Source organism: Astatotilapia calliptera, chromosome 16 (assembly GCF_964374335.1).
Source record: "Astatotilapia calliptera chromosome 16, fAstCal68.1, whole genome shotgun sequence".
In the NCBI taxonomy this organism is placed as follows: Eukaryota; Metazoa; Chordata; class Actinopteri; order Cichliformes; family Cichlidae; genus Astatotilapia; species Astatotilapia calliptera.
Window position 1 is genome coordinate 30,153,601 of NC_137437.1, and position 21,932 is coordinate 30,175,532.

Consider the following 21,932-nt stretch of genomic DNA (forward strand, 5'->3'; position numbering starts at 1 on the left):
TATATCTTCAGACACTCCTGACGCTCACAATTCAAGAATTTCTTTCTCACCTATTACCGTTCTGAAATGAGTTGGACTTGTTTGAGGGTAGGAAATTCGTCCTTCGCTCAGATTTCTTCAGATTTCAAAGTCTGGAAATGAACCACTTTTTTCTCTCGTCATAACTTTTTGTTGGATTTCCACAGCGACCTGAAAATTTCCATGATTGTTCACCAAAGCCTGCTGTCTCTTACGGTGAAAGAATGATATCGATACTCCAAACAGATTTCAAGTTACAAACCGTTGTTTGAGGGCAAGTCAAGGCAGTTTTTGCTTCGCTCTACTCAGTTATGCTGCATTACAAGTCAAATATCTTTAATAATTCATATTTTAATGATAAATTGTTAACACTGGAAGATTCCCCCATCTCTTCTGAACAAAACGGTGTAAGAATGACCGCTCTAGCCCCTACGGTTAGGAAATTATGGTCATTTGTTTGAGGGGAGTCGTCACTATGAAAAGTAGGCTGCAATAATCCTGTGCCTCTCTGTGCCTGCGTGTGTAAAAAGGTGCACCTCTTTTGGCGGGAAAACGTAAACAGACACTCTGATTGGTGGATTCAAATTCAGCAGCTCCCAGGCTGACCTAGAAACTTACTTCTCTCTCCCTGTGTGTCTGTGTGTGACAGAGAGAGAGAGAGAGAGAGAGAGAGAGAGAGAAAGCCTTTTAATGGGATGATCTCATTCTAAGATTCTAATTTAATATATTTAGACTGGGTGACTGAATTTGATCTTGGTAGTGTGTCTCTCTGTGCATGTGTGTTTCCTTATGTGTACATATTTGTGATTGTGTGGCTGTTATAGATTTTTTTGCTAATTTTTTTCATTTAACAAGTATATTTGAGGGACCCTCAGCATGTTCAGCATTTTTTCAGCTGTCCATTTTGCTTTTCCAGTTTTTCTGTTTAAGTTATTACTATTGTGCTAAATCATACTGTTTCTGCTATTTTATAAGATTTGTGCTTAATATACTATTTCTGCTTTTATAGGATTTGTGCTTAATTTAGTATTTCTGATTAATTATAGTTTTTCTACTAAATCATAGTACAGTATTTCTGCTTTTTATGGGATTTGTGCTAAAACAAAGTATTTCTACTAAATGTAGTATTTGTGCTTAATCATACCATTTCTGCTTTTTATAGGATTTGTGCTTAATATAGTATTTCTGCTAAATTATAGTATTTCTGCCAAATTATAATATTTGTGCTAAAACATAGTCTCAATTTAAAATTACAATATTCATAGTTCATCACAGTGTCTCTGGTAAATCACAATATTTCTGCTCTGTTGTACTATTTTTCTAAATCATAGTGTTTCTGTAATGTTTAAGTATTTTTGGCTAAATATATTCTTTCTGTTATCTTATACTATTTCTCCTAAATTCTTGTATTTTTGAGAAGTTATCATGTTTCTGGTAAGTTACAATATTTCTGCTAAATTCTGCTATGCTATTGTATTTCTGCCAAGTATTATGTTTCCTCTAAGATATTGCAGTTCTGCTAAGTTATTCCATTTTAGCAAACTTCTTTTGCTTCTGCAAAGTTTTTACAATTTCTGCAACTTTTCAGCTTTTTCAGCTACTTTTTGCATACAGCTTCAGCTTTAAGCATCCACACTGCATTTTCGCAGGAAATGCAAATTTTTCTAGTTATTATTATTATTCTGGGTGTTTCCGTACACTTTTCGCCGTTAAACTACTTCCACAATTTTCAGCCGATTTTCACCGTTCAAATTTTAAACTATTCAACTATTTTTGCTAATTTCTGCTATGATTTTTGCTATTTTTAACTATTATACTTTTTAAAATATTCCACTTTTTTCCTTTAATTTGTCCCATTGAAATGAATGGAAATCTTCCAAAATTCTGCTAAATTTTGCTTGTTTTTGAAACTTAACTACTTCCTCATACTTTCACCTAGAACAACCATTCAAACTTTAAAATGTTCACAAATTATTGGGCTATTCAGGTATGATTCAGCTTTTTCAAATCTTTTACTGTTTTACTTTTATGCCTCTTAAAGTTTTGAGTTGCAAAATTGTGATTTTTCACAAAATACATGCGTTGTTATGGTTGCTATGCTCTTGGCTTCCAGTGTGTCACTGAAGCTTTTGCAGTCTTCTCTTCATGTCCGAACAACTTCCTGCTACTTGCTCAATTTTCACTCAACTTCCACAAATTATACATCAAAACGTAGGCATTTTTGCTGGCTTTCAGAAAATGTCACCATCATTGTTGTGGGATTTATAGAATTTTTGCAAATCTCCTCAGACTAACACAAGGTCAGAAAACTCTCCATATAAAGTCAATGGAGAGCTTGTTCAAAATCACCGCTGCATTTCTGTAATGAGAGGCATATTCGAATCGTCATATCTCCTTAACGAAGCAAAGTTAAGACATGAGGCTTGTCCCGGTATATCTTCAGACACTCCTGACGCTCACAATTCAAGAATTTCTTTCTCACCTATTACCGTTCTGAAATGAGTTGGACTTGTTTGAGGGTAGGAAATTCGTCCTTCGCTCAGATTTCTTCGGATTTCAAAGTCTGGAAATGAACCACTTTTTTCTCTCGTCATAACTTTTTGTTGGATTTCCACAGAGACCTGAAAATTTCCATGATTGTTCACCAAAGCCTGCTGTCTCTTACGGTGAAAGAATGATATCGATACTCCAAACAGATTTCAAGTTACAAACCGTTGTTTGAGGGCAAGTCAAGGCAGTTTTTGCTTCGCTCTACTCAGTTATGCTGCATTACAAGTCAAATATCTTTAATAATTCATATTTTAATGATAAATTGTTAACACTGGAAGATTCCCCCATCTCTTCTGAACAAAACGGTGTAAGAATGACCGCTCTAGCCCCTACGGTTTGGAAATTATGGTCATTTGTTTGAGGGGAGTCGTCACTATGAGAAATAGACTGCAATAATCCTGTGCCTCTCTCTGCTGCGTGTGTAAAAAGATGCACCTTTTTTGGCGGGAAAACGTAAACAGCCACTCTGATTGGTGGATTTAAATTCGGCAGCTCTCTCCCTCTGTGTCTGTCTGTGTGTGTGTGTGTGTGTGTGTGTGTGTGTGTGTGTGTGTGTGTGTGTGTGTGTGTGTGTGTGTGTGTGTGTGTGTGTTTAGTGGGAGAGAGAGGACCCTGCCCTTATTTGGCAGCATGTCATTGTAGGATTTAAATTGAATATAGTTAGACTGATTGACTGGATTAGAGCCTGTGTTTGTGTCTCCCTCTCTGCATTTCTGTTTCAATATGCCTCCATATTTGTAATTTTGTAAGTTATTGCTATTCTGCTAAATCATAGTATTTCTGGTACTTTTTGGTACTTGTGCTAAATACAGTATTTCTACTAAATGTAGTATTTCTGCTTTTTATACTATTTGTGCTAAATTATAATATTTCTGCTTTTTATACTATTTGTGCTAAATTATAATATTTCTGCTTTTTATACTATTTGTGCTAAATTATAATATTTCTGCTTTTTATACTATTTGTGCTAAAACATAGTATTTCTACTAAATGTAGTATTTATGCTTAATCATACTATTTCTGCTTTTTATAGGATTTGTGCCTAATATAGTATTTCTGCTTTTTATAGGATTTGTGCTTAATATAGTATTTCTGCTAAATTATAGTATTTCTGCTTTTTATAAGATTTGTGCTTAATATAGTATTTCTGCTAAATGTAGTATTTATGCTTAATCATACTATTTCTGCTTTTCATAGTATTTGTGCTTAATATAGTATTTCTGCTAAATTTAGTATTTCTGATTAATTATAGTTTTTCTACTAAATCATAGTACAGTATTTCTGCTTTTTATGGGATTTGTGCTAAAACAAAGTATTTCTACTAAATGTAGTATTTGTGCTTAATCATACCATTTCTGCTTTTTATAGGATTTGTGCTTAATATAGTATTTCTGCTAAATTATAGTATTTCTGCCAAATTATAATATTTGTGCTAAAACATAGTCTCAATTTAAAATTACAATATTCATAGTTCATCACAGTGTCTCTGGTAAATCACAATATTTCTGCTCTGTTGTACTATTTTTCTAAATCATAGTGTTTCTGTAATGTTTAAGTATTTTTGGCTAAATATATTCTTTCTGTTATCTTATACTATTTCTCCTAAATTCTTGTATTTTTGAGAAGTTATCATGTTTCTGGTAAGTTACAATATTTCTGCTAAATTCTGCTATGCTATTGTATTTCTGCCAAGTATTATGTTTCCTCTAAGATATTGCAGTTCTGCTAAGTTATTCCATTTTAGCAAAGTTCTTTTGCTTCTGCAAAGTTTTTACAATTTCTGCAACTTTTCAGCTTTTTCAGCTACTTTTTGCATACAGCTTCAGCTTTAAGCATCCACACTGCATTTTCGCAGGAAATGCAAATTTTTCTAGTTATTGTGTGGATGCTTTAAGCATCCACACTATAGAGTTCCTGTTTCTCTTTATTCTTTATTATTGTGTGGATGCTTTAAGCATCCACACTATTGAGTTCCTGTTTCTCTTTATTCTTTATTATTATTATTATTGTGTGGATGCTTTAAGCATCCACACTATTGAGTTCCTGTTTCTCTTTATTCTTTATCTTTATTATTATTATTCCGGGTGTTTCCGTACACTTTTCGCCGTTAAACTACTTCCACAATTTTCAGCCGATTTTCACCGTTCAAATTTTAAACTATTCTGCTATTTTTGCTAATTCCTGCTATGACTTTTGCTATTTTTAACTATTATACTTTTTAAAATATTAAGCTTTTTTCCTTTAATTTGTCCCATTGAAATGAATGGGAAACTTCTGCAATTCTGCTAAATTTTGCTTGTTTTTGAAACTTAACTACTTCCTCATACTTTCACCTAGAACAACCATTCAAATTTTAAAATGTTCACAAATTATTGGGCTATTCAGGTATGATTCAGCTTTTTCAAATCTTTTACTGTTTTACTTTTATGCCTCTTAAAGTTTTGAGTTGCAAAATTGTGATTTTTCACAAAATACATGTGTTGTTATGGTTGCTATGCTCTTGGCTTCCAGTGTGCCACTGAAGGTTTTGCAATTTTCACTTCATGTCCGAACAACTTCCTGCTACTTGCTCAATTTTCACTCAACTTCCACAAATTATACATCAAAACGTAGGTATTTTTGCTGGCTTTCAGAAAATGTCACTATCATTGTTGTGGGATTTATAGAATTTTTGCAAATCTCCTCAGACTAACACAAGGTCAGAAAACTCTCCATATAAAGTGAATGGAGAGCTTGTTCAAAATCACCGCTGGATTTCTGTAATGAGAGGCATATTCGAATCGTCATATTTCCTTAACGAAGCAAAGTTAAGACATGAGGCTTGTCCCGGTATATCTTCAGACACCCCTGACGCTCACAATTCAAGAATTTCTTTCTCACCTATTACCGTTCTGAAATGAGTTGGACTTGTTTGAGGGTAGGAAATTCGTCCTTCGCTCAGATTTCTTCAGATTTCAAACTGTGGAAATGAACCACTTTTTTCTCTCGTCATAACTTTTTGTTGGATTTCCACAGAGACCTGAAAATTTCCATGATTGTTCACCAAAGCCTGCTGTCTCTTACGGTGAAAGAATGATATCGATACTCCAAATAGATTTCAAGTCACAAAGCGTTGTTTGAGGGCAAGTCAAGGCAGTTTTTGCTTCGCTCTACTCAGTTATGGTGCATTACAAGTCAAATATCTTTAATAATTCATATTTTAATGATAAATTGTAAACACTGGAAGATTCCCCCATCTCTTCTGAACAAAACGGTGTAAGAATGACCGCTCTAGCCCCAACGGTTTGGAAATTATGGTCATTTGTTTGAGGGGAGTCCTCACTATGAGAAATAGGCTGCAATAATCCTGTGCCTCTCTGTGCTGCGTGTGTAAAAAAGAGGCACATGTTTTGGAGGGAAAAAGTACACAGGCTCTCTGATTGGTGGATTCAAATTCAGCAGCTCCCAGACTGACCTAGAAACTTACTTCTCTCTCCCTGTGCATTTTTTTGCTGATTTTTTCATTTAACAAGTATATTTGAGGGACCCTCAGCATGTTCAGCATTTTTTCAGCTGTCCATTTTGCTTTTCCAATTTTTCTGTTTAACTTATTACTATTGTGCTAAATCATACTATTTCTGCTATTTTATAAGATTTGTGCCTAATATAGTATTTCTGCTAAATTACAATATTTCTGCTTTTTATACTATTTGTGCTAAAACATAGTATTTCTACTAAATGTAGTATTTATGCTTAATCATACTATTTCTGCTTTTTATGGGATTTGTGCCTAATATAGTATTTCTGCTTTTTATAGGATTTTTGCTCAAACATAGTATTTCTACTAAATGTAGTGTTTATGCTTAATCATCCTATTTCTGCTTTTTATAGGATTTGTGCTTAATATAGTATTTCTGCTAAATTATAGTATTTCTGCTTTTTATAGTATTTGTGCTAAAACATAGTATTTCTACTAAATGTAGTATTTATGCTTAATCATAGTATTTCTATATATTTCTGCCAGGTCCCCAGGCAGCCAATCCTCTGTGAGGACTGAGAAATTCAAATTTTCAAATCAGGGCCTGCACGGCTTCCCAGCCAATCATATATGTGTCCTGAGGCATTCAAATTTGCATATTGGGGCCTTCATGGCTTCTAAGCCAGCCAATCATATCTGAGGGCTGAGGAATTCAAATCCACAAATCAGGGCCTGCACGGCTTCCCAGCCAGCCAATCATATATGTGGTCTCAGGCATTCATATTTGCATATTGGGGAATTCGTGGCTTCTAAGTCAACAAGTCATCCATGTCATATATCTCTAAAAATTCACATTTTAATGATAAATTGTTAACACTGGAAGATTCCCCCATCTCTTCTGAACAAAACAGTGTAAGAATGACCGCTCTAGCCCCTACGGTTAGGAAATTATGGTCATTTGTTTGAGGGGAGTCCTCACTATGAGAAATAGGCTGCAATAATCCTGTGCCTCTCTGTGCTGCTGCGTGTGTAAAAAGATGCACCTGTTTTGGCGGGAAAACGTAAACAGCCACTCTGATTGGTGGATTTAAATTCGGCAGCTCTCTCCCTCTGTGTGTGTGTGTGTGTGTGTGTGTGTGTGTGTGTGTGTGTGTGTGTGTGTGTTTAGTGGGAGAGAGAGGACCCTGCCCTTATTTGGCAGCATGTCATTGTAGGATTTAAATTGAATATAGTTAGACTGGTTGACTGGATTAGAGCCTGTGTTTGTGTGTCCCTCTGTGCATTTGTGTTTCAATATGCCTTCATATTTGTAATTTTGTAAGTTATTACTATTCTGCTAAATCATAGTATTTCTGGTACTTTTCGGTACTTGTGCTAAATACAGTATTTCTGCTAAATCATACTATTTCTGCTTTTCATAAGATTTGTGCCTAATATAGTATTTCTGCTAAATTATAGTATTTATTATTTTTATAGGATTTGTGCCAAACATAGTATTTCTGCTAAATTATAGTATTTCTGCTTTTTATACTATTTGTGCCTAATATATTATTTCTGCTTTTTATAGGATTTGTGCCTAATATAGTATTTCTGCTTTTTATAGGATTTGTACCTAATATAGTATTTCTGCTTTTTATAGGATTTGTGCTTAATATAGTATTTCTGCTAAATTATAGTATTTCTGCTTTTTATAGTATTTGTGCTAAAACATAGTATTTCTACTAAATGTAGTATTTATGCTTAATCATAGTATTTCTATATATTTCTGCCAGGTCCCCAGGCAGCCAATCCTCTGTGAGGACTGAGAAATTCAAATTTTCAAATCAGGGCCTGCACGGTTTCCCAGCCAATAATATATGTGTCCTGAGGCATTCAAATTTGCATATTGGGGCCTTCATGGCTTCTAAGCCAGCCAATCATATCTGAGGGCTGAGGAATTCAAATCCACAAATCAGGGCCTGCACGGCTTCCCAGGCAGCCAATCATATATGTGGCCTCAGCCATTCAAATTTGCATATTGGGGGAATTCGTGGCTTCTAAGTCAACATGTCATCCATGTCGTATATCTCTAAAAATTCACATTTTAATGATAAATTGTCAACACTGGAAGATTCCCCCATCTCTTCTGAACAAAACGGTGTAAGAATGACCGCTCTAGCCCCTACGGTTAGGAAATTATGGTCATTTGATTGTGGGGAGTCCTCACTATGAGAAATAGGCTGCAATAATCCTGTGTCTCTCTGCTGTGTGTGTAAATAGAAGCACCTGTTTTGGAGGGAAAAAGTGCACAGGCTCTCTGATTGGTGGATTCAAATTCAGCAGCTCCCAGGCTGACCTAGAAACTTACTTCTCTCTCCCTGTGTGTCTGTGTGTGTGTGTGTGTGTGACAGAGAGAGAGAGAGAGAGAGAGAGAGAGAGAGAGAGAGAGAGAGAAAGCCTTTTAATGGGATGATCTCATTCTAAGATTCAAATTCAATATATTTAGACTGGGTGACTGAATTTGATCTTGTGTGTGTGTCTCTCTGTCCATGTGTGTTTCCTTATGTGTACATATTTGTGATTGTGTTGCTGTTATAGATTTTTTTGTATAGTTATAGTTGAGGGACCTTCAGCATGTTCAGCATTTTTTCAGCTATCCATTTTGCTTTTCCAATTTTTCTGTTTAAGTTATTACTATTGTGCTAAATCATACTATTTCTGCTATTTTATAAGATTTGTGCCAAATACAGTATTTCTGCCAAATATAGTATTTCTGATTAATTATAGTTTTTTCTACCAAATCATAGTACAGTATTTCTGCTTTTTATAGGATTTGTGCTAAAATATAGTATTTCTACTAAATGTAGTATTTATGCTTAATCATACTATTTTTGCTTTTTATAGGATTTTTGCATTATATAGTATTTCTGCTTTTTATAGGATTTGTGCTTAATATAGTATTTCTGCTAAATTATAGTATTTCTGCTTTTTATAGTATTTGTGCTAAAACATAGTATTTCTACTAAATGTAGTATTTATGCTTAATTATAGTATTTCTATATATTTCTGCCAGGTCCCCAGGCAGCCAATTCTCTGTGAGGACTTAAAATTGACAATTTATCATTAAAATTTCACATTTTAATGATAAATTGTCAACACTGGAAGATTCCCCCATCTCTTCTGAACAAAACGGTGTAAGAATGACTGCTCTAGCCCCTACGGTTTGGAAATTATGGTCATTTGTTTGAGGGGAGTCCTCACTATAAGAAATAGGCTGCAATAATCCTGTGCCTCTCTGTGCTGCGTGTGTAAAAAGATGTATATATATATATGTGTGTGTATATATATATATATATATATATATATATATGTATATATGTGTATATATGTGTATGTATATATATTTATATATATATATATATATATATATATATATATATATATATATATATATATATATATATATATATATATTAGGGCTGAATGATATATCGCATTTGCGATAATATCGCGACATGATCAAGTGCAATTTTCTAACCGCAGAGGCTGCGATTATACTCTGGACATGTCCAAATTCATGGGCTGCATCCTCCTGAGGCCGCATTTGTAGACCGATTACGTCACAGCGACGCGCCGAAGGTTGTCCAAATTACTACCATATCCCAGAATTCATAGCGCGGCCCAGCCAAACTCCAGTTTCCAGCAATGGCGGCCGCTACTAAGTTTTAAAATTACTCATACTAATCTTTCTGGGTCACAAAATAAACTTTTAACATATTTTCAGGCGAGAAAGTAGTTGTGTAAACATCAAATATCTGCTCGGTTTATCAAGATATCCCATATGTGCAAAAGTGCTTGGACGTTTTCAGAGGCGTCTGCTACCCACCAGCTCAACAGCTAGCCGAGAGCTCGAGGGTTACTGATGCGGCCGAGAACGGCACAACTCCCGGCACATCATTTTCAGATCACCGCGGAGTTTCGCTGCTCGGGTTAAACGTAATATATAAGTCACTTAGACAACCTAAAAATGTTATTGTTGGGCTTTTTTCAGTGTTTTGTTTGTTTGTGAGTAAATCGGTTTGGCTGAGATTAAAGTTATTAGATTAGATAAAATAAAAGTTTATTAATCCCCCGGGTGGGTTCCTCCTTGGTTTTCACACAGCTGACTAAACGTCAAACAGAAAACTTATTAAACAGAAGTGTGAGACAGTCGAGAATTTACACCAGTGTCTGGTTATATTTTAGATAGCAAGAAGCAGACGGCCGAGTTTATTAAACTCCACCGAGACAGCGGTGACGCTAATCAGAAGGCTAGACCGTCCAATTTCACGCTTTTAAATTTTAAAGGCGTGTTTGTGTGTGTGTTTATATAATTGCTATTATGTTTGCACTTTATGTGTAATGTTACTGACTGCAGAGATCAGTAAGATGTGTGTATTTTTTATTTATTAGTTTTATTTATTTAATATTATTTTTTAATTGAATGACTGTCTAGTAGTTCACAGATGTCGAAAAACTGAGTGTGGTAAAGCCACTGATTTTTTTTATGTATATTTCTGCAATCTGCACATTGTACTGACTTTCATTTTAATGTTTACACCAGGGTTCCTTGTCAGCACTTTATGCTCAGATGTTTGTAAGCTAAAAATAAACTATTGTGTATGTTCAAATATACTGTTGTGATTGAAGAAGTTAAATAAAAATGTCAGCCATCAATTCATGCATCACCTCATGTCATCATAACAGAGGTCTGTCTTCCAGGAAAGAACAGTTTAAAATTAATGTAATATAGTATTGGCCATACTATATGATGTATTGCTTGTCTTTGTTTAATAATACAGAAGACAAAGACCTTAAAAAATAATCGCATATCGCATCGCAATCGCAATATTGGGGCAAAAAAATCGCAATTAGATTATTTTCCATAATCGTTCAGCCCTAATATATATATATATATATATATATATATATATATATATATATATATATATATATATACTTTTTTTTTGTCTTTAAAACATCTTTGCAGACTGACTGTCCTGGACTGGTTGGGTTTTTTTTTTCAGGTCTGGTGAACTCAGCTCTTTGGTGTTGGTGTTCAGGAGTAGAGCCTTCTAATAATATTTATTCAACTTATAGAATTAAAGTTCTGCGAGTATTTTCTTTAGCAAATAAATATTGTATAGAATATTTAAAATCACCTACATTTTTGATGTTTACAATGCCCATTGTGTGTAATACTGGAATTTCCTACTACTGTGAACGCCTCATCTTTTACCTGACTGCCGGACATCCGCTTTTCCGCACACTTCGTTGAGTCCGCTCTGGGTGAGTGCCGCTGCTCTGCTTCTCTTCTTCTCTCCTAAATGTTTATACTCTGTTTGTGCAATTTAACGAGTTCTTTTAGTGATTTATAAAGCCAACCGAGGTATAACTCATATTAGAGTAACACAGTGGTTGCTTTTTCCTAGTGAAACTTTGTCATTTTTGTATGTAAAAGGAGTGTTTGATGAGCTAACAACCCGATGCTAATTCCTAGCGCTCCTTTGAGCCCAGTGTGAAATGAAAATTTGACTGTGAACCACGGTTATCGTGTTGTTTTATTAATTACATTTGGTGTGTTTGTCAGTCTGTTACATAAGGTGCAGTTAGTTCTCTTCACAAATCAGTTGGTTAAAACAGCCTCATTCTTTATGCTGTAAAGTTTTTAACGAACCGCCATCTTAGATTCAGTGTCAGCTGTCGGCAAGATCAAAGGAGCCATTTTACCGCCTCTGACCGAACACGGGAGAAAAAGAGTCGCGTGTGTGCAGGTCTTGTGGGTTAATTAAGACAAAGGAGGGGGGGGGAACTGAGGATTAATCATAGGCTATGTCCCCACATACACGGGTATTTTTGAAAACGGAGATTTTCCGTTTCCGTTTTAAAAAACGATCCCGTCCACACATAAATGCAGAAATGAAGGAGAACACTGCTAGGAACATGCCAAAGCAGCAGGTGGCGCTATATTCTTAACCGTGTAGAAATGTTGGCCAATCAGAAGTCTAGAAACCTCGGTGGGAAATGGCAAACAAAGATGGGGCATAGAAGCAGAACCGAGTCATATGTGTGGAGGGACAGTAACTGTGTGTGTAAGCATTTAAACACTGCAGAGAGAACAATTAACAGTAACAGTATTGTAGAAATGCATTTCACCGAAACAATAACGTGGCGCACAGTGTGACGTCAAAAAAGGCGCTGCGTTTTCTCCGTTTCCATGTCCACACATAAATGCAAAAATGGAGTTTTCAAAAGATATCCTGGCAAGCGTTTTTAGAAATCTCCGTTTTCAGTGACCGCAAACGCATAGAAAAATCTCCATTTTCAAAAGTACCTGTGTACGTGTGGACATAGCCCAAGAATAATAAGAACTCCTAAACAGAAGACTTTAATTTTTAAGAACTGTTTAACAAAGGCTTGTTTGTGCCAACCTAAATCTGCTGCACAGTTTAAATTCTCACTTTGTGGAAAATTAATGAAACAAACAACAGCCCACCTTCACATAAATAAAATATGGCAGTATATTATTATTAGTGTGGTACATAGATATTTATTTTAAAAATACAGTATATTTACTATGATACTATGTGCAGTTAATAATATTTTAGGAAGTAGAATTTGAATGCAGACCACCTCAAATATTAAAGCCTTAAAAATATATCGTGCAGTTTTTCATGTATGAGTGTTTTGCAATCTTAACTGAGAGGTAGACCAAAGAAAACAGAGGAGAGTTGTTGTTTGTATTCCAGCTGTAGTAAACAAAGAAGTTTAGTGAATCTTTTTGACAACAGAGAGTGATGCAGTATTGATGCTAATTTGAGTTTTCTGATCCTGTATTTTTGCTCTTTGTCTTTTGTTACACAGAGTGAAATAGAAGCTTGGTTTTGCCTTTGCTGGTAAGTAAACAGTGATTGTAACTGAAGCAATATGAAACTGGGATTGTGTAACATGTTTAGCAATTTACATACAATAGTTTGGCTTTTTGTGATATCTTGCCATTTGCTCATGGGCAAAAACACATTTAGGTTTTATAAGCAGTAAGCCTCCCCACTAGACCTGTGAGTGTCCCTAAAAATGTCCCTGAAGTTTAATAGGCCATTTATGTCTAATTTTAATTTTAAAGGCTTATCAAAGCGTTTCTGTAGTAATTATTGTTTTTATTACACATGTTAAGGCCATTTGAGACTCTGCAATTAAATTTTGCCCTCTTTAGACTAAAGTGAGTTCATTTTGTCTGAGGTACAGTGCTGGGAAAAGTCTTTCTTCCTTGCAGATTTATTTTGTTCATGCTTTTTTGTCACATGTTTCAAATCATCTAACAGGGATGATATGAATAAATACAAAAAAGCATTTAAACATTTAAGCAATAATAAAAGACTAAGAGAACCAGAGTTGTGAGTAGGCAATGTTGTGTATGTTAAAGCCTGTGTGTAATTTATGTACACTAAGTTTAAATTAGTTTCTTAATAATTTGCTCGATACAATGTGTTTGAAAATTTTATACAAAAGGGAAATATTGCAAAATACAAAAAGATTCCTGCCAACAGGTACAATGGAAGGACTCTTTATTATAATTTTTGTAATTGCAAAAATGGTGTGCCACTGTTGTTACTATGACATGTCAAAATTTACATGTATTTTAGGATTTACATATTCAGATCAGAACTAAAACCTGATGAGGTTTTCCGTTGATTCTAACAGTTGTGGTTTTTCCACACTTTATTAAGCACTGACTTGTGATAGAAAATGATGGAGCTAAAAAGCCATAATCTGTACCAACAAATATTGGTGCCTCTTCTTTGCACTTCTGTAGTATGCATGCCTTTATTACACATGTTATCACCATGTGAGACTCTGTAACTGAAGTTTGTCCTCTTCAGACTACAGTGAGTTCATAAAGGTTTGAAGAAATTGAGGATTTTACTAGTTATTTCATGTCACAGTAAATTGGATTGTGTGTGAAGAGGTTTAACAGTCTAAGTCATTAAACAGTGATCTGATGTGTTGTTTCCTTTCTCTAGGAGACTGATCTAACTGTCGCAAGTCTGGTAAGTAAAGGTTTTGTCTGCGGTACAGTGCTGAGAAAGGTCTTTCTTCTTTGCAGATTTATTTTGTTTATGCTTTTTTCACGTTTCAAATCATCTAACAAGGATGACCTGGATAAATACAAAAAGCAGTTTTAAAGTGATGATTTCATTTTTGAACCAGAACAACCTGGTCTAATGTAAAAACATGTTGGTCTCTAATACCCAGCTGTGGATGCCCTGATAGCAACAATTACCATCAAGCATTTACAGTAACTGGTAATGACTGGTTTACATCACTGGTTGATTTTGGTCCACTACAATTTCAGAATTGTCTTAATTAGATCCAAACAGGGCAGGCAAGAAAAGAAAAAAGTCGTAATTAAGGCCCAATATAGGGTTTTCAAGTCATACCACGTATCTTAATTTCATTAAAGTCCAGACTGATTAGTTTATACCAAGTGTTTTGTTTCATTCATTCAATTGGACTTGCTTGTGTGCTTCAGATCCTAAGTGTGATTAAACTTAAGCCCAGGACCTGATGAGTTGATGGTCCTGAAGTAGTAAAGGAACTCTGGGACATCATAGTAACAGCACCATGTTTGACTTTAATGCTGGTATTTTTCTCTCACTATAGATGATTCAGTTTAGTGCAGTTCGTCAGCACAGCTGTTGGTTATCATCGAGATATTATTAGGCAACTTGTTTTTGCCTGTTCAGCTACAATATCTGGGAGGGTTTTTGTTTTCTGGGGTCTCCAAATCCTTAGAAATCTATTTGTAAACTTTTACAGAACTATATGTGTTTGTTTCACATTAGAGCAGCTCACGACTGGCAGTTTAGGGACGATTAAATATTCACATAGGGCAGGGGTCTCAAACTCCACTCTTCAAGGGCCGGTGTCCTGAAGCTTTTCCACGTGTCCCTGTTACAAAACACCTGAATAACATTTGTAGGTCATTAGTGAGAGTATAGAATTTGACTGTGTGCTGAAGTGGCATCCCCTAAGACTACTCAAATTTAAGTAATTAAGTGTTTGGAAAAATGTACTTCTAAAAGTACTTTCATTGCATCATGTTCATTCACTCATGAGCTGCTATAACATGAATCAAATGGCTGAATTACCACCTCAGCATGCAGTCAGGTTCTGTAGAGTTTTGCTAATGACCTACTAATGTTATTCAGGTGTGTTGCAACAGGGACACATAGAAAAGTTTCTGGACACCAGGCCTTAAGGACCAGAGTTTGAGACCACTGGTGGTAGGGCATTGTGGATTTCAAAAGCTTCTTCCCTTAAATCACTGCCTAGAAACTGCTTTTTGTAATTTGTCATAATGACTTGCAAAGTATAGGTGGGATGAAAACATAAACATAAGACATTTTATAGTGGCCTGATATTTTTATCAAGGCTGTTTTTTTGAAAATAATCCTGGCTTAATTTACAAAAGATGAACTGTCTGAAAGTCATGTTTGTTTGTTTAAGAAATGTGGGAATGTCCAGCAAAGATCTTACATGCAACAGCTCAGATACAGCACTCACTTCTGTTCTTTTTATCATGAAATGATCTACAAAGAAATTACCATCATACTAAATTTTGCTAATTAGGCCTTAATATCAGCTATGATAAGTTTATCATAGATTTAGTGTAGTGCTTATTGCTGTGTATCAAACATGCCCCAAATGTGACTGAAATATGTAGAAACTGCTGTGTAGAAACTAGCTGTCTCCAAATTTCTCATTTTGCCAAAATACATACAGAGTGGCTTGAAACTGTCTGCTCTAACCTCAGTGTGTTGGTTTTGTTGGACCATATAATATTTACAGTAAGTTACTGTAGCAGCACGTCTTGGTGTAAGTTTATAGTGTGTTTTTTTTTTTTTTTAATTGTGTTAATAGAATTTGAATGCAGGCCACCTCAAATGTCAAAGCCTACAAACATTCCATACAAGCTATCATTTGTGATTGTTGCCTACTTTTAAATTGTGACATCACCATTTGATAAAGTGTGTAGTAGTAGGTGAAGCAAATCATTGGTTACGATCTCTACTCTCTTATGTAACTGAACCTAAATTTTGGAGCATTACATGACTCAGAAACTTGTGTGGCTTATTGCAAATGGATAAAACTACATATTACCTTTTATGAAGATGATCATCTTTATTAGGGTGCGGAAAAAGAAAACAGAGGAGAGTTGTTGCTGTCTAATGCTGATTGGAGTTGTCTGAGCCTGTATTTTTGTTCTTTGTCTTTTGTTACACAGAGTGAACAGCTCTTTGGCTTTGCCTTTGCTGGTAAGTAGACAGTAATGGTAATGTTTAGTAATTTACTTACAGTAGTTTGGCTATTTGTGTTATCTTGCCATTCACTCATGGGCAAAGACAAATAGTCAGGATTTAGAATCTGTAGCAGCAAAGCCCCCACACAGGACCACTGACTGCCCCAGAAAATGTCAATGAAGTTTAATAGCCCATTAATGTCTGATTTTAATTTTTGATGGCTTATCAAGTCCAAACATAGTTAAATGTCAGAGACATCTTTATGCAGTTGTTTGATTTCTCCTTATGTTTGTGGATTTAAGTGTGAGTATAGGTGGTACCTTAAACACTTAAGAGCACCACAGCTATCGATTTTTATTGTCTCTCTCATTCCACTTATGAATTAGCATGAAGTCAAAACGCTAGAAGTATTTTTCCTGAGTGACTGGCCTGAGTGCAGTTCACACTGCAGGCGAAAGCGCATCAAATCAGATTTTTTTGTCATGTTGGTATCAGTGATGGTATCATGGTATGACAGTGTGAACGGCACAAATCCGATATTTTAGAAAGCGACTGCTGTTTGAATTTCAATTGTCTTAATTAAGGTCCAAAATAGTGTTTTGAAATCATTTCACAGCTCTTGCTGATCATCAAGATGTTTTTAGGCAAATGTGAGAAGGTTTGTGTTCTTTTTGGCCAGTCAATAAATAATTTTGAGTTTAATGGATATAAAGTATTTAAAGCAGGAGGCCTGAAACTCTGCTGTAACCTCAGTGTGCGGGTTTATTTGGACCATATAATATTTACAGTAAGTTACTGTAGCAGCACGTCTTGGTTTGAGTTTATAGACTTAGTTTATTGTTTTAATAGAACGTAAAAATGTCCTTATAACAGTTCCACCATCATTTGTTAAACATTGTCATTCTGTTCACTCCAATAATTTACTGTAGAAGTCTTTAGTATTTAAAGCCCTACATGTACTGTATTTTTGAAATTATAAGGCATAACGTCAATAAACAATTCTGTTTTTAAGGCAGATTAAGCCAAACAAACAGTCAGATAAGTCAAACTTTATTCAAGTCATTCACAACAACTCTCAACACTGTTCAGTTGTAACACATAAAATACAGACCAATACACTCACTTTTTCAGTTCATTCCTCATCTACAAATCCATCAAACTCTTCATGGGTTGATCAGGTTGAAATCTGCTTCATAAGCATGTCTCTTAGCACGTGCCAGGTTCTTGTACACACACCATAATGTTATGTTGAAGCACCGTACAAATTACTCTACGAGGGTCCTGACTATGGTAGCCATAATGCTCTGACAATACATCAAGCAGCGCAGCTTTGTAGCTTACCAAAGTATTACTAAAATATTTGACAGAATTTTGAGCGCTGTGTACCACAGAAATCCCGTTCTAGGTCAGTAAGCATAACCAGAATCGATACACTAGGCACATTGTATGTTTTTGAGAAAATGACAGGGTTTTAGGTGTGCCATATAGTCTGAAGAATATGGTAAATCCAAGCATATTGGAAATACGACTAATTCCAGGCCTTTTGTGTCTTACAGGTGACCTGCTGCAGAAGATCCTCTCTCTCTATCATTATAAGCAATTCTGTCTATCCTATCACTCTCCCAACTCTATCTAATTTGAAAGCCATTCTATCTTGTATCCCTCTATCTCTACCGCTCTATCTAATTTGAAAGCCATTCTATCTTGTATCCCTCTATCTCTACCGCTCTATCTAATTTGAAAGCCATTCTATCTTGTATCCCTCTATCTCTACCGCTCTATCTAATTTGAAAGCCATTCCATCTTGTATCCCTCTATCTCTACTGCTCTATCTAATTTGAGAATCCAAGTTTTGAGAATCCTTTCAGAATCCAATTTTCAGAAATCCAAGTTACCAGAACTTGATCTATCTGTTACAGAATTCTGAGAGATCTCTGCTCTCACTGCTCTTTCTTTCCTGTCATTAAGCTCTCTCACATTCAGTCATTTTGCTGGAAATTACAAGTTGAATATACAGTAGTAGAATTACAGTACAGTGGAACTTATAGTAGAAACTACTTACACAGGCCTACATTTGTCATTTTAATTTTGCATTACACTTTGGAATTAACACTTCTAGTTTGGCTTACTTTGATCAATTGTATAAAATATCACCTCTTTATAAGTTTACTTGTAATAAGATAATCTGGTTATTTTGTAATACATACATTCAGATAAATAATAAATTAGATCCAGTCTGTTAGTCTGTTTCATTGGCTATAACATTTGACTGCAAGTTTATAGTACTATTATTTAAGGACAAACCCATTTTGTCACTCAGTGTAAGTATTCAGTTAGTATTGTCATCGAGAAGTGCCTGTGGACCCAGACTTCCTGTTTCCTGACTGCTGCAGAAAATCCAGCTGAAGAATCCTCATCACCTGTCATCTTATCACCACACCACCACAGCTCCATATATTTGATTTCAATTTTAGATATCTGAAAGATTTACATAAACTCCCCTAAGAGCTAAGACTTTTATTATAGCCTGTTGATTGTTGAGATTTATTCTGCATATCATTTTATAGAAGTTGTAATTATTTACCAGTCTGGTTAAAAAAAATATAAGTAAAATTATACAGTTTCTAAGAGCTACAATAAAACGGACCAAATTGTTTCCAGAGAACTTTGAATTTCCTTTATTTTGAATTTGGAGTACAAATCAGCTTTTTAACATCTATTCATATATTCATAAAAACATTTTACAGTATAATAGTACATTTCTCAGATTTAACAGTAACTTGAGGAGTTGTACGTTTTTCTGTGTTTCAAGGTTCAGTTTTGTTTATATTTGTGTATAACCACATATAAGCTCCAGATTGTACTTCAGCAAAATGCCAAGAAAAGGTCAAAGGTCGCAGTCCCAAAAGCTTAGATGGCAAAAGCAGAAAGAACAGGTGAATGTTTCTCAGAGCAGTGAGCAGGTAAAGGTGTGTGTTTCAGCTTTTCCCAGCACAGAAGTGCAGAGCAGTGTTCAGACAGCCACAGTGTCTTATGCAGATGTGGTAAAGAAAGGTGTTCCCTCAGTGTCTGTCCCAGAGTCTGAAGTTATGCAGGTAATCCAGACTGAACCCCAGCTAACTGTACAAACACAGCATGATGGAGAGACAGCCAAAGTATCTTATGCAGATGTGGTAAAGAGAAGTGTTCCCTCAGTGTCTGTCCCAGAGCCTGAAGTTATGCAGGTAATCCAGACTGAACCCCAGCTAACTGTACACAAACAGCATGATGGACAAGCTCCAGGACAGTCTCATGTACAGGTTACAAACAGTGAAAGTCCACGAGTGAGTAGCGTCTGTGCTTCCCGAAGCCAGGCCGCTCCTAGGTATGGAAAGTACCGGAATCAGCAATGCATGGCTAACAGCTTGGTTTTCCTGTCATTCTTACATGAGGATGAATTTATTACCAGAGCAGATCTAAACCGTGTGTTGGACAAAGGCCATGCTGTCTATTCAGATGCCAGACTGAGGTTTGTGAACAGTGTGTTTCTAGCCTGCGATGAACTTCCCTCAGTTGTTACCAGCCGCAGACACGAGTATCAAGTCGACATGTCTCAGTTTGCTCATTACGGCACATTTGATGGTACAGATCACTTTCCGAGCCTTGAACAGGGATTACAGTGTTTGGCTTCAGACGTTCGCTATGCTTTGCTAGTCATGGGAGGAACAGTCATCGCTGTTAGCAGGCTGAATTCAGGTGAATATGCATATTTTGACCCTCACCCACGTAAGTCTACTGGTATGCCATTGTCGCTAAGTGTAAGTGGTGGAACTGCAGTTATGTTGAAATTCACACGTCTTAATGACATGATTGACAGGATCAAACGTTTGTACAGAATGTTCAGCATCGCACCAACCTGCACTTATGAGCTACAGCCCATCGAGTTTCACAGTGAAAACGCTGCTGACCAAAGAGATGCTAATCAAACCACCGAATACAGACAAACAGCTACAAGTGCACCAGCACCAGCTTTAAATGAACGTGTTCATGAATTAAACTCTGAAATATACACTGAGCAGACACGGAAACCTGTGACCAAAGATTTAACCAGTGAAGTAATGTCATCCAGAGTTGATTCTTCAAATGAGACAGCTGCTCCCAGAAAAAACCATTATCCTTCTGATTATTTTGAAAAGGAAACCTCTGCATCCTCTGTGAGAGAAACTCAGGTAACACCAGATTCTATTCCTCAGAATGATTCAAACAGTGCCTCCAGTTCAACTAAGATAACAGAGGAACTCTCAGATAAACTGCTGAAATATAGTAAACATGAAAGGCAAAAAATGAGGAGAAGATTATTGACCCAACAAAAGCTACCACAGAGAAAGGAAAATCAGAAGACGAAAGAAAGGCAGATGTACAGGTTTGATGAAAGCTTCAAGGCAAAGAAAAAAAACTCAGCTCGGAAGTCTGATGATCCTGATCACAGACAGAAAAGGATTCTGTACAGAAATGAACTGTATAAATTAAATGCTACCTATAAGGAGAAAAAGAAAGAACATTTGAGAAAGATGTATAGAGAAAGTGCTGAAATTAGAGATAGAAAAAGAGAACGTGTCATAAGGACATATAAAGACAATCCCCTATTCAGAGATAAGCAGAAGGAACGTATAACAAGAAAATATAGAGAGTCTTCCATATTCAGAGATAAGCAGAAGGAACGTGTAACAAGAACATATAGAGAGTCTCCCATATTCAGAGAAAAGCAGAAGGAACGTGTAACAAGAACATATAGAGAGTCTCCCATATTCAGAGAAAAGCAGAAGGAACGTGTAACAAGAACATATAGAGAGTCTCCCATATTCAGAGATAAGCAGAAGGAGCGTATAAGAAGAATATACAGAACTTGTGCTGGATTCAGAGAAAAACATAAAGCTTACATGAGGTCATATGTATATAACCTATATAAAGAAAGCGAAGAATTTAAAAAGAAAAAACGATTTTACATGACTAAGCGGTATGGAGAAGAGAAACAATTTCAGCAACAACACAAGGACAATATGAGAGAACGAATGAGAGTAAAATATTGGAACGGTTTTTCTTTCAGACAGATGCATAATATCAGATGTGCAATGAATATAAAACGGAAATATCGCCAGATGCATCGACCAGCTGAGAGTTTACAGAGTCATCCAGAGAACACTTTAATGAATGAGGCCATATCTCGTTTCAGATCAAACATTAAGTCAGCACCATCTTATGTTTGTACTGTTTGTCTAAAAGCTTCTTTTCCTAATCAGGTGAAAATCTGCAAAAGACAAAATTACTCAAAACACCAGACTGTAGCTCATCAGTGTCTAACTGGTAAATATGTTCATGTGTGTGATGAAGCATGTCATGATCACTGCAGCTTTCCTGTTGAGAGAAAAAAAGAGTATATCTGTCACACGTGTCACAGTTCCCTCAAAAGTGGATGCATGCCCAGGCTTGCTGCTGTTAATGGTTTAGAACTGCAGGATATTCCAGCTGAACTTTGTGATCTCAACATTCTGGAGAGACATCTGATTGCCAAATGCATACCATTTGCTAAGATTATTCCTCTTCCAAAG

The 21,932-nt window shown here is 35.8% G+C and overlaps 1 protein-coding gene and 1 long non-coding RNA gene across 3 annotated transcripts in view; one reads left to right on the forward strand and one right to left on the reverse strand.

The window, feature by feature from the left end:
• The window catches only part of LOC113007388 (inactive dipeptidyl peptidase 10), a 434,773-nt gene that overhangs the window by 200,103 nt on the left and 212,738 nt on the right, over positions 1 to 21,932 (reverse strand). The window lies entirely within an intron of this gene.
• LOC145421207 (uncharacterized) overlaps positions 12,654 to 21,932 on the forward strand; it is a 72,574-nt gene continuing 63,295 nt past the window's right edge. Inside the window, exons 1-3 of the long non-coding RNA XR_013902513.1 lie at positions 12,654 to 12,939; positions 14,065 to 14,091; positions 16,329 to 16,359. This is a non-coding gene — a long non-coding RNA (uncharacterized LOC145421207). The remainder of the gene's footprint in view (positions 12,940 to 14,064; positions 14,092 to 16,328; positions 16,360 to 21,932) is intronic.